The sequence below is a fragment of the Schistocerca piceifrons genome, unplaced genomic scaffold (assembly GCF_021461385.2).
Source record: "Schistocerca piceifrons isolate TAMUIC-IGC-003096 unplaced genomic scaffold, iqSchPice1.1 HiC_scaffold_1772, whole genome shotgun sequence".
NCBI lineage: Eukaryota > Metazoa > Arthropoda > Insecta > Orthoptera > Acrididae > Schistocerca > Schistocerca piceifrons.
Genome location: NW_025727648.1, coordinates 630907 through 643094, shown reverse-complemented (window position 1 = coordinate 643094; position 12188 = coordinate 630907). Strand labels below are relative to the sequence as shown.

General features: G+C 51.1%; 14 non-coding genes across 14 annotated transcripts; all 14 read left to right on the top strand.

Annotated features, from left to right (window-relative positions):
• The first annotated feature begins 3685 nt into the window (after positions 1-3685).
• Positions 3686-3758, top strand: Trnar-ucg. The gene has a single exon. It is a non-coding gene; the product is annotated as a tRNA-Arg (tRNA).
• A 438-nt stretch (positions 3759-4196) lies between these two features.
• Positions 4197-4272, top strand: Trnak-cuu. The gene has a single exon. It is a non-coding gene; the product is annotated as a tRNA-Lys (tRNA).
• Positions 4273-4590: 318 nt separating this feature from the next.
• Trnat-agu lies at positions 4591-4662 on the top strand. Its single transcript has one exon. It is a non-coding gene; the product is annotated as a tRNA-Thr (tRNA).
• Positions 4663-6193: 1531 nt separating this feature from the next.
• Trnar-ucg lies at positions 6194-6266 on the top strand. Its single transcript has one exon. It is a non-coding gene; the product is annotated as a tRNA-Arg (tRNA).
• A 438-nt stretch (positions 6267-6704) lies between these two features.
• On the top strand, positions 6705-6780 carry Trnak-cuu. The gene has a single exon. It is a non-coding gene; the product is annotated as a tRNA-Lys (tRNA).
• A 318-nt stretch (positions 6781-7098) lies between these two features.
• Positions 7099-7170, top strand: Trnat-agu. Its single transcript has one exon. It is a non-coding gene; the product is annotated as a tRNA-Thr (tRNA).
• A 1209-nt stretch (positions 7171-8379) lies between these two features.
• Positions 8380-8452, top strand: Trnar-ucg. Its single transcript has one exon. It is a non-coding gene; the product is annotated as a tRNA-Arg (tRNA).
• Positions 8453-8890: 438 nt separating this feature from the next.
• Trnak-cuu lies at positions 8891-8966 on the top strand. The gene has a single exon. It is a non-coding gene; the product is annotated as a tRNA-Lys (tRNA).
• Positions 8967-9284: 318 nt separating this feature from the next.
• Trnat-agu lies at positions 9285-9356 on the top strand. The gene has a single exon. It is a non-coding gene; the product is annotated as a tRNA-Thr (tRNA).
• Positions 9357-9925: 569 nt separating this feature from the next.
• Trnar-ucg lies at positions 9926-9998 on the top strand. The gene has a single exon. It is a non-coding gene; the product is annotated as a tRNA-Arg (tRNA).
• A 436-nt stretch (positions 9999-10434) lies between these two features.
• Trnak-cuu lies at positions 10435-10509 on the top strand. The gene has a single exon. It is a non-coding gene; the product is annotated as a tRNA-Lys (tRNA).
• Positions 10510-10830: 321 nt separating this feature from the next.
• Positions 10831-10902, top strand: Trnat-agu. Its single transcript has one exon. It is a non-coding gene; the product is annotated as a tRNA-Thr (tRNA).
• A 575-nt stretch (positions 10903-11477) lies between these two features.
• On the top strand, positions 11478-11550 carry Trnar-ucg. The gene has a single exon. It is a non-coding gene; the product is annotated as a tRNA-Arg (tRNA).
• A 423-nt stretch (positions 11551-11973) lies between these two features.
• Positions 11974-12049, top strand: Trnak-cuu. The gene has a single exon. It is a non-coding gene; the product is annotated as a tRNA-Lys (tRNA).
• Positions 12050-12188: the final 139 nt, after the last annotated feature.

Here is a 12188-nt window from a genome sequence, read left to right as displayed (position 1 = left end):
TCCATCCACACCTCCCCCTATCTCCTCCACCGCTCCGATAATCCCCTCCCAGTTGCGCGTGGCGGAGTTGCCATTGGCCACCACCGCCAGATCCCCGTTCGGCTCCAGCCTCTCCTTCCCGACCCCACCGAACACCTGATCCTTAGTCTCTTCTTCCCCGGCCTTACCATTACCTGTGCCACCATCTATGTCCGCCCCAACGCCCCTCTTCCTTTCGACTTCCTCTCCCACATCGACCGTACCTTCTCCTCCTATGTGATCGCCGCCGACCTCAACATCCATAGTCGCTCCGCTGCCCAGTTACGGCGGTGGCATCGGTTCCTCTCCTCCCTTCAAGGCGACCTCATCCCCATCCCCCAGCACACTCGTCCCGAATCCAACTCCACTCCCGATGTTATCCTCTCCTCCCCCAACCTCCTTGGTCGCATTACGGTGGATGTCCTGGAGCCTATTGGTAGCGACCATCTCCCTGTCCTCCTCACCGTTTCAGACGGCCGTCGCCCCCGCCCCGACCCTCGTCATGACCCTCCCCCTAAGTACATCCATGACTATTCCCGTGCCAACTGGAATGCCTACCGGGATACCCTCTCCACTCAGGTCGATAGCCACCCTCTCGCCTACCGCCGTCCCGATGATGTCACCCATGCCGCCTCCTTTCTCCAGCAGACCTTGTCTGAGGCCGTGGAGGCCCACGTCCCTACTGTTGCCATCCACCCCCACCGTCCTACCCTACCACCACAGGCCGTCCTCCTCCTCCGTGAATCCCGTCGTCTCTACCGTGCCTTCCTCCGCACGCGTGACCCGGACACACTACGACGCCACCGGCAACTACAGCGACACATTCGAAATTTGCTCGCGGCCAAGAAACGCCGGGACTGGCGACAGACATGCACCCGTTTAACTGCTACCCTCCCTATAAACTCGTCCAAGTTCTGGACCGCTTTCCGTCGCCTTACCGGAACTAAACCCACCCCCTACTATCCTCTTCTCCACGATGATCACCCCTTCCCTGACGCCCTTAGTAAGGCCAATCACTTTGCCTCCTACCTGTCCGATGTGTTTTCCATCCCTGATGATCCCCAGTTCGATTACTCCCTCTTCCCAGATATCCGCGATCGAACTGACACCTCTGTCCCTCCCCTCGCTCCTGGTTTCCAGTACTTGGACAACATTCCACACACGGACCTTAATGCCCCCATCACCACACAAGATCTCATCAATACACTCCGCACCAAACGCAACACCGCTCCTGGTCACGATCGTGTCACCTACCGTCACCTTCGTGAAGCTCCTGTCTCTTTTCTCTCCACCCTGGCCAGGCTCTACAATGTAGTCCTGTCCACCGGTTACTACCCCGACCTGTGGAAAACCTCCCGTATCCTCATGTTCCTCAAACCTGGCAAACCGCCGTCCGCCGTCTCCTCCTACCGTCCCATCAGCCTTACCTCGGTCTTCAGCAAGGTCCTGGAATCTATCCTCACCCGCCGCATCCACCAGCATCTCCGCCAGCACCGCCTCCTCCCCGTTACCCAGTGTGGCTTTCGGCCGTCCTTCTCTTCCGACGATCTTCTCCTTCACCTCACTCATCTCCTTTCCGAACAGCTCAATTCCCGTCGCTCCGCAATCTTCCTCTCTCTTGACCTCGAACGCGCATATGACCGCGTATGGCATTCCGGTCTCCTCTTCAAGCTCCAAACCTTCGCCCTTCCCATTAACTACGTTCGTCTGATCGGTTCCTTTCTCTCCCGCCGTCCTTCCTATGTCACCATCCATAACACCGATTCCTACACCTTTTTCCCCTCCGCCGGTGTGCCCCAAGGCTCCGTCCTCTCCCCCCTTCTGTACTTGTTGTACACGGCGGACATGCCGCCGCCGTCACCCCCCGTCCACCTTCTCCAGTTTGCCGATGACACCGCCTTCCTCGCCCTTGCCCCCACCCTGCGACGCTCCCAACACCTTCTCCAATCCCATCTTGACCGGTTCACCGCTTGGTGCAACCAGTGGTTGCTCAAGGTCAATCCTTCCAAAACCCAGGCGATCATTGTAGGCAAAACCACTCCCTCCTTCCGCCTCCTTGATTTCTATCTCACCGTTTATGGCCGTCCCATCGCTCTCACCCCCACCCTTAAGTACCTTGGCGTCACCCTCGACCGTCGCCTCTCCTGGACTCCCCATCTCCAGACAATCCAAGCCAAGGCACGTTCCCGACTCCGTCTCCTCAAGCTCCTTTCCGGCCGAACGTGGGGTCTGGACCCCTCCACCATCCTCCACACCTATAAGTCCCTCATCCGCCCTATCCTCTGTTACGCCCATCCCGCCTGGATCTCCGCCCCCCCTTCCTTTTATAAATCCCTCCAAATCCTTGAACGCCATGCTCTCCGCCTTGCCTATCGCATCCGTCTCCCTTCCCCCACGCGGATCCTATATGACCTTCTCCCCTTCCCCCACCTCCTCCTCTTCCTCGAAAGGATACGAATCCTATACACCTCCCGTAAACTCGATCCTCCTCACCCGCTCGTCTCCCCGATCCTCTCCCACCCCCGCCCGCTGCCGCGCCTGTACTCCCACGTCCCACCCGGTCTCCATCTCTCCACCCTCCTTACCCTCTACCAAGGTGGCTTCCGCCAGCTCCCCCTCCCTGATGATGTCCTCTTCCCCTGCATCTACCCCTCCTATCAACTTTGATCCTCCCCCCCCCTCCTGTGTCCTTTCCTTCAGGCACCCTCCCTCCCCCCCCTTTCCCTTCCCTTCTCTTTCCTTTCCCCCCTCCCTCCTACCCTCTCCTCCGGGCTTCCCTCCCCCTTCCTCCCTCCCCCTCTCTCCTTTGCCCATGGCATCTCTGCTCTCCCCTCTCCCATTTCCCCTTCCTCCTCCTCCACCTCCACTCTTGGCAGGTCCCCGGACTCGTACACGCTGAGTGGACATTCGCGCGCCAGAGATCATCGCCATCAGTGTCTCGTGAGTGCCGTCGTGTTTCGTGTTCAGTGTTCCCGTCATACTCCATCGTTCACCTGTGCCATCGCCATCTTCAGTGTTAGTGCGTCGTGACACCAGTTTGTAGTGCATTATCGTCGAGTGTGAACGGCTCCGTGTTTGTCTTTATGTGTCTACTGTTTTATTACCCACCGTTCTGTCACATTTGTGTATTCTTTCTGTTCTTTCTTTATCTCCTCTACGGCTGAAGAGCGGCGTACCATGCTGCTGACAGCCTGCCTGTTTGTACGGGTTTGAAAATAACAATAAAGAAAAAAAAAAAAAAAACTGCTGCTTTTGGCAGTCTCCGGAGAATGCCGACGTGGAATACTTAGTTCTTGTGATGTATTTTCTACCCCTGGTAGAGACCCTCGCGGTTGTCGTCGTCGTCGTCGTCGTCGTCGTCGTCGTCGTCGTCGGCGCCGCCGCCGCTTTGGTAATAGCGGCAACTCGCCATTGTATGACATAGGGTGAGGCACCTTCTGCAAGCGACTGAGATGGCAGTAAGCGATTGAAGCTGATTTGCAACATCTTGTTTGATCAGCGTCACAAGGGCTTGAATGTAACTTGCGATGGGACACAGCAAGAAGTAGCGTCGCCTTTTTAGTACTGAAATTGGAGATGGAGAATTGCGTCAAAGATGGGAAATTCATTCCGGCAAGCGTACAAATGGCGACAATGAGGTGTGTGTGGGGAAGCATATTGCGCCAGTGACCGTGTGGCCTAATGGATAAGGCGTCGGACTTCGGATCCGAAGATTGCAGGTTCGAATCCTGTCACGGTCGAGTTTTTCCAGTTCTGCAAAAGATGCATGCTGTTTTACTGAGTTGTTTGAGTACTACAAATCTAGTTGAAAGTTGCTGCTGTCCGCTTCCTGGCTGCAAACCGGCGTCTACCTGAAGCTCAAGCAAGACAAAGGGGTTGTGTAGCGAAATTTTCGGCACAGTGCCGATCAGGAGAGATTTTTGGAACTACTGCGTCTGACTCAGGACCCAAGAGTTACGCCACAGGCGTCTGCGCACAGTCGAGCATGTGTGTTGAATAATGGTGCTGATAGCCACGTATCATTTCAAGTAGATTTGATGCCTTTCGGAAAATTTATTTCATTGAATAGGAATTGTAGCTCATTTGTGGCAGCAGGAAATAAGCTGTAGTCAAAAGGATCTTCCATAGATGGTCGCAGGTCGCATAAATACTATATGGTTCGTGACGCGTTGTGTGGAGCCCGGCTAGCTCAGTCGGTAGAGCATGAGACTCTTAATCTCAGGGTCGTGGGTTCGAGCCCCACGCTGATCGGCGCAAAATTTAGTGTCTACGCGGATGCAACCTGCGCCCCTCTCGTGAGCCTTGCGTAATGAACGTAACGGGTTACGACGATGCCTAGCTTCGTATGAATATCAGAGGAATGGTTTTTGAAGCTGAAAGTAGCTCTGAAATGAAATAAAAGTGTTGTTTTGGAATTTTAGGCGTACATCGATATCGTGTGAGATGTGTAGGAAAGCAGCAGCTGTGCTAACTAAATACAAATAATGGTCGCTAATGCGGTGCGTTTCCAGCTGAAGGGCTCCGATTGACTGGTCCATAAGATTGAAGTACCCGAAATGTGCACTAGGCGGCGCCTCCTTAGCTCAGTGGCAGAGTGCTGGTCTAGTAAACCAGAGGTCGTGCGTTCGATCCTCACAGGAGGCAAAAGAATTTTGTAACAGCCCCTTCTAACGTAGATCTTTCGAAAAAAGCGGTCAAGGATATAAAAAATTATGAATGGGTTCGGTATTTAAGAAATGCTCTCGCAAATGAATAGTGCGAACGGTGCTATTAAAGTAGGCACCAGAAACTGCTGCTTTTACACGGCTCCTGTATGAACTGCTCCCCTTCCCCCACCTCCTCTTGTTCCTCCAACATCTCCGCATCCTTTACATTGTTCGCAGGCTTGATCCCCCCCACCCTCTGGTTTCCTCCTTCCTCTCCACCCCCCGCCCGTTGCCGCGCCTCTATCGCTGTATCCCTCCCTCTCTCCACCTCCACAACCTCCATCTCCTTCATCAGGGCAATTTCCACCGCCTTCCCCTCCCGGATGACGAACTTCGCCGTGACATATACCCTTCCTTCCAACTATAACCCGGCCTTGTTCCCCCCCCCCCCCTCCCCAGGGCCCCCTTCTCCTCTTTCTTCCTTCTCCCAGAGCGGATTTTCCTCCATCCCCCCCCTCCCCTGAGACCCTGCCCCCCATACTTGCCTCTCTCCTTCCCACATCCCTCCCTACCTGGCCCTCTTCCGAGCGCCCCCCATTCCCCTCCCCCATCTCCTCCCCTCCCTCCCTTCTTCAGGTCTCCCTCATCTCCTTGAACCTGGCAGATCCTCTGTATTGCTCATCAACAGTGTGCCACGTCAGTGTTGTGTTTCGTGCTGTTTCCCGTGTGCGTCAAGAGGTGTGATTTTAATTGTGTACTGCCTTGAGGTTCGCCGTCAGTGTTACGCTGTGTGCTATGCCATCCGTCAACACCTTTATGCTCCAGTCATACTGTGCCTTGTGTTCTTTTAATCGTCGCAGTGTGTGGTTTTTTTTTGTGTGTGCTACTTTTAAACAGTTTTTTATCTCCATTTTACAGTCACCCCGTTTTTTGTATATTGCCTTCCATGATGTTCTCCCTTTTTATATCTATGTTCGCCTTCTTCTCTCCTTTGCTGTTTTTAAATGTCTTCTCTTGTTTTGTTCTATGTCTTTCGGCTGAAGAGCAGCACATATGCTGCTGCCAGCCCGCCCCGATGGGGAATTGAAATACAATAAAGAAAAAAAAAAAAAAAAAAAAACTGCTGCTTTTGGCAGTCTCCGGAGATTGCCGACGTGGAATACTTAGTTCTTGTGATGTATTTTCTACCCCTGGTAGAGACCCTCGCGGTTGTCGTCGTCGTCGTCGTCGTCGTCGGCGCCGCCGCCGCTTTGGTAATAGCGGCAACTCGCCATTGTATGACATAGGGTGAGGCACCTTCTGCAAGCGACTGAGATGGCAGTAAGCGATTGAAGCTGATTTGCAACCTCTTGTTTGATCAGCGTCACAAGGGCTTGAATGTAACTTGCGATGGGACACAGCAAGAAGTAGCGTCGCCTTTTTAGTACTGAAATTGGAGATGGAGAATTGCGTCAAAGGTGGGAAATTCATTCCGGCAAGCGTACAAATGGCGACAATGAGGTGTGTGTGGGGAAGCATATTGCGCCAGTGACCGTGTGGCCTAATGGATAAGGCGTCGGACTTCGGATCCGAAGATTGCAGGTTCGAATCCTGTCACGGTCGAGTTTTTCCAGTTCTGAAAAAGATGCATGCTGTTTTACTGAGTTGTTTGAGTACTACAAATCTAGTTGAAAGTTGCTGCTGTCCGCTTCCTGGCTGCAAACCGGCGTCTACCTGAAGCTCAAGCAAGACAAAGGGGTTGTGTAGCGAAATTTTCGGCACAGTGCCGATCAGGAGAGATTTTTGGAACTACTGCGTCTGACTCAGGACCCAAGAGCTACGCCACAGGCGTCTGCGCACAGTCGAGCATGTGTGTTGAATAATGGTGCTGATAGCCACGTATCATTTCAAGTAGATTTGATGCCTTTCGGAAAATTTATTTCATTGAATAGGAATTGTAGCTCATTTGTGGCAGCAGGAAATAAGCTGTAGTCAAAAGGATCTTCCACAGATGGTCGCAGGTCGCATAAATACTATATGGTTCGTGACGCGTTGTGTGGAGCCCGGCTAGCTCAGTCGGTAGAGCATGTGACTCTTAATCTCAGGGTCGTGGGTTCGAGCCCCACGCTGATCGGCGCAAAATTTAGTGTCTACGCGGATGCAACCTGCGCCCCTCTCGTGAGCCTTGCGTAATGAACGTAACGGGTTACGACGATGCCTAGCTTCGTATGAATATCAGAGGAATGGTTTTTGAAGCTGAAAGTAGCTCTGAAATGAAATAAAAGTGTTGTTTTGGAATTTTAGGCGTACATCGATATCGTGTGAGATGTGTAGGAAAGCAGCAGCTGTGCTAACTAAATACAAATAATGGTCGCTAATGCGGTGCGTTTCCAGCTGAAGGGCTCCGATTGACTGGTCCATAAGATTGAAGTACCCGAAATGTGCACTAGGCGGCGCCTCCTTAGCTCAGTGGCAGAGCGCTGGTCTAGTAAACCAGAGGTCGTGCGTTCGATCCTCACAGGAGGCAAAAGAATTTTGTAACAGCCCCTTCTAACGTAGATCTTTCGAAAAAAGCGGTTAAGGATATAAAAAATTATGAATGGGTTCGGTATTTAAGAAATGCTCTCGCAAATGAATAGTGCGAACGGTGCTATTAAAGTAGGCACCAGAAACTGCTGCTTTTGTCTTCCTTCTCCCAGAGCGGATTTTCCTCCATCCCCCCCCTCCCCTGAGACCCTGCCCCCCTTACTTGCCTCTCTCCTTCCCACGTCCCTCCCTACCTGGCCCTCTTCCGAGCGCCCCCCATTCCCCTCCCCCATCTCTTCCCCTCCCTCCCTTCTTCAGGTCTCCCTCATCTCCTTGAACCTGGCAGATCCTCTGTATTGCTCATCATCAGTGTGCCACGTCAGTGTTGTGTTTCGTGCTGTTTCCCGTGTGCGTCAAGAGGTGTGATTTTAATTGTGTACTGCCTTGAGGTTCGCCGTCAGTGTTACGCTGTGTGCTATGCCATCCGTCAACACCTTTATGCTCCAGTCATACTGTGCCTTGTGTTCTTTTAATCGTCGCAGTGTGTGGCTTTTTTGTGTGTGCTGCTTTTAAACAGTTTTTTATCTCCATTTTACAGTCACCCCGTTTTTTGTATATTGCCTTCCATGATGTTCTCCCTTTTTATATCTATGTTCGCCTTCTTCTCTCCTTTGCTGTTTTTAAATGTCTTCTCTTGTTTTGTTCTATGTCTTTCGGCTGAAGAGCAGCGCATATGCTGCTGCCAGCCCGCCCCGATGGGGAATTGAAATACAATAAAGAAAAAAAAAAAAAAAAAAACTGCTGCTTTTGGCAGTCTCCGGAGAATGCCGACGTGGAATGCTTAGTTCTTGTGATGTATTTTCTACCCCTGGTAGAGACCCTCGCGGTTGTCGCCGTCGTCGTCGTCGTCGTCGTCGGCGCCGCCGCCGCTTTGGTAATAGCGGCAACTCGCCATTGTATGACATAGGGTGAGGCACCTTCTGCAAGCGACTGAGATGGCAGTAAGCGATTGAAGCTGATTTGCAACCTCTTGTTTGATCAGCGTCACAAGGGCTTGAATGTAACTTGCGATGGGACACAGCAAGAAGTAGCGTCGCCTTTTTAGTACTGAAATTGGAGATGGAGAATTGCGTCAAAGATGGGAAATTCATTCCGGCAAGCGTACAAATGGCGACAATGAGGTGTGTGTGGGGAAGCATATTGCGCCAGTGACCGTGTGGCCTAATGGATAAGGCGTCGGACTTCGGATCCGAAGATTGCAGGTTCGAATCCTGTCACGGTCGAGTTTTTCCAGTTCTGCAAAAGATGCATGCTGTTTTACTGAGTTGTTTGAGTACTACAAATCTAGTTGAAAGTTGCTGCTGTCCGCTTCCTGGCTGCAAACCGGCGTCTACCTGAAGCTCAAGCAAGACAAAGGGGTTGTGTAGCGAAATTTTCGGCACAGTGCCGATCAGGAGAGATTTTTGGAACTACTGCGTCTGACTCAGGACCCAAGAGCTACGCCACAGGCGTCTGCGCACAGTCGAGCATGTGTGTTGAATAATGGTGCTGATAGCCACGTATCATTTCAAGTAGATTTGATGCCTTTCGGAAAATTTATTTCATTGAATAGGAATTGTAGCTCATTTGTGGCAGCAGGAAATAAGCTGTAGTCAAAAGGATCTTCCATAGATGGTCGCAGGTCGCATAAATACTATATGGTTCGTGACGCGTTGTGTGGAGCCCGGCTAGCTCAGTCGGTAGAGCATGAGACTCTTAATCTCAGGGTCGTGGGTTCGAGCCCCACGCTGATCGGCGCAAAATTTAGTGTCTACGCGGATGCAACCTGCGCCCCTCTCGTGAGCCTTGCGTAATGAACGTAACGGGTTACGACGATGCCTAGCTTCGTATGAATATCAGAGGAATGGTTTTTGAAGCTGAAAGTAGCTCTGAAATGAAATAAAAGTGTTGTTTTGGAATTTTAGGCGTACATCGATATCGTGTGAGATGTGTAGGAAAGCAGCAGCTGTGCTAACTAAATACAAATAATGGTCGCTAATGCGGTGCGTTTCCAGCTGAAGGGCTCCGATTGACTGGTCCATAAGATTGAAGTACCCGAAATGTGCATTAGGCGGCGCCTCCTTAGCTCAGTGGCAGAGCGCTGGTCTAGTAAACCAGAGGTCGTGCGTTCGATCCTCACAGGAGGCAAAAGAATTTTGTAACAGCCCCTTCTAACGTAGATCTTTCGAAAAAAGCGGTCAAGGATATAAAAAATTATGAATGGGTTCGGTATTTAAGAAATGCTCTCGCAAATGAATAGTGCGAACGGTGCTATTAAAGTAGGCACCAGAAACTGCTGCTTTTGGCAGTCTCCGGAGAATGCCGACGTGGAATACTTAGTTCTTGTGATGTATTTTCTACCCCTGGTAGAGACCCTCGCGGTTGTCGTCGTCGTCGTCGTCGTCGTCGTCGTCGTCGTCGTCGGCGCCGCCGCCGCTTTGGTAATAGCGGCAACTCGCCATTGTATGACATAGGGTGAGGCACCTTCTGCAAGCGACTGAGATGGCAGTAAGCGATTGAAGCTGATTTGCAACATCTTGTTTGATCAGCGTCACAAGGGCTTGAATGTAACTTGCGATGGGACACAGCAAGAAGTAGCGTCGCCTTTTTAGTACTGAAATTGGAGATGGAGTATTGCGTCAAAGATGGGAAATTCATTCCGGCAAGCGTACAAATGGCGACAATGAGGTGTGTGTGGGGAAGCATATTGCGCCAGTGACCGTGTGGCCTAATGGATAAGGCGTCGGACTTCGGATCCGAAGATTGCAGGTTCGAATCCTGTCACGGTCGAGTTTTTCCAGTTCTGCAAAAGATGCATGCTGTTTTACTGAGTTGTTTGAGTACTACAAATCTAGTTGAAAGTTGCTGCTGTCCGCTTCCTGGCTGCAAACCGGCGTCTACCTGAAGCTCAAGCAAGACAAAGGGGTTGTGTAGCGAAATTTTCGGCACAGTGCCGATCAGGAGAGATTTTTGGAACTACTGCGTCTGACTCAGGACCCAAGAGCTACGCCACAGGCGTCTGCGCACAGTCGAGCATGTGTGTTGAATAATGGTGCTGATAGCCACGTATCATTTCAAGTAGATTTGATGCCTTTCGGAAAATTTATTTCATTGAATAGGAATTGTAGCTCATTTGTGGCAGCAGGAAATAAGCTGTAGTCAAAAGGATCTTCCATAGATGGTCGCAGGTCGCATAAATACTGTATGGTTCGTGACGCGTTGTGTGGAGCCCGGCTAGCTCAGTCGGTAGAGCATGAGACTCTTAATCTCAGGGTCGTGGGTTCGAGCCCCACGCTGTTCGGCGCAAAATTTAGTGTCTACGCGGATGCAACCTGCGCCCCTCTCGTGAGCCTTGCGTAATGAACGTAACGGGTTACGACGATGCCTAGCTTCGTATGAATATCAGAGGAATGGTTTTTGAAGCTGAAAGTAGCTCTGAAATGAAATAAAAGTGTTGTTTTGGAATTTTAGGCGTACATCGATATCGTGTGAGATGTGTAGGAAAGCAGCAGCTGTGCTAACTAAATACAAATAATGGTCGCTAATGCGGTGCGTTTCCAGCTGAAGGGCTCCGATTGACTGGTCCATAAGATTGAAGTACCCGAAATGTGCACTAGGCGGCGCCTCCTTAGCTCAGTGGCAGAGCGCTGGTCTAGTAAACCAGAGGTCGTGCGTTCGATCCTCACAGGAGGCAAAAGAATTTTGTAACAGCCCCTTCTAACGTAGATCTTTCGAAAAAAGCGGTCAAGGATATAAAAAATTATGAATGGGTTCGGTATTTAAGAAATGCTCTCGCAAATGAATAGTGCGAACGGTGCTATTAAAGTAGGCACCAGAAACTGCTGCTTTTGGCAGTCTCCGGAGAATGCCGACGTGGAATACTTAGTTCTTGTGATGTATTTTCTACCCCTGGTAGAGACCCTCGCGGTTGTCGTCGTCGTCGTCGTCGTCGTCGTCGTCGTCGTCGTCGTCGTCGGCGCCGCCGCCGCTTTGGTAATAGCGGCAACTCGCCATTGTATGACATAGGGTGAGGCACCTTCTGCAAGCGACTGAGATGGCAGTAAGCGATTGAAGCTGATTTGCAACATCTTGTTTGATCAGCGTCACAAGGGCTTGAATGTAACTTGCGATGGGACACAGCAAGAAGTAGCGTCGCCTTTTTAGTACTGAAATTGGAGATGGAGTATTGCGTCAAAGATGGGAAATTCATTCCGGCAAGCGTACAAATGGCGACAATGAGGTGTGTGTGGGGAAGCATATTGCGCCAGTGACCGTGTGGCCTAATGGATAAGGCGTCGGACTTCGGATCCGAAGATTGCAGGTTCGAATCCTGTCACGGTCGAGTTTTTCCAGTTCTGCAAAAGATGCATGCTGTTTTACTGAGTTGTTTGAGTACTACAAATCTAGTTGAAAGTTGCTGCTGTCCGCTTCCTGGCTGCAAACCGGCGTCTACCTGAAGCTCAAGCAAGACAAAGGGGTTGTGTAGCGAAATTTTCGGCACAGTGCCGATCAGGAGAGATTTTTGGAACAGGACCCAAGAGCTACGCCACAGGCGTCTGCGCACAGTCGAGCATGTGTGTTGAATAATGGTGCTGATAGCCACGTATCATTTCAAGTAGATTTGATGCCTTTCGGAAAATTTATTTCATTGAATAGGAATTGTAGCTCATTTGTGGCAGCAGGAAATAAGCTGTAGTCAAAAGGATCTTCCATAGATGGTCGCAGGTCGCATAAATACTATATGGTTCGTGACGCGTTGTGTGGAGCCCGGCTAGCTCAGTCGGTAGAGCATGAGACTCTTAATCTCAGGGTCGTGGGTTCGAGCCCCACGCTGATCGGCGCAAAATTTAGTGTCTACGCGGATGCAACCTGCGCCCCTCTCGTGAGCCTTGCGTAATGAACGTAACGGGTTACGACGATGCCTAGCTTCGTATGAATATCAGAGGAATGGTTTTTGAAGCTGAAAGTAGCTCTGAAATG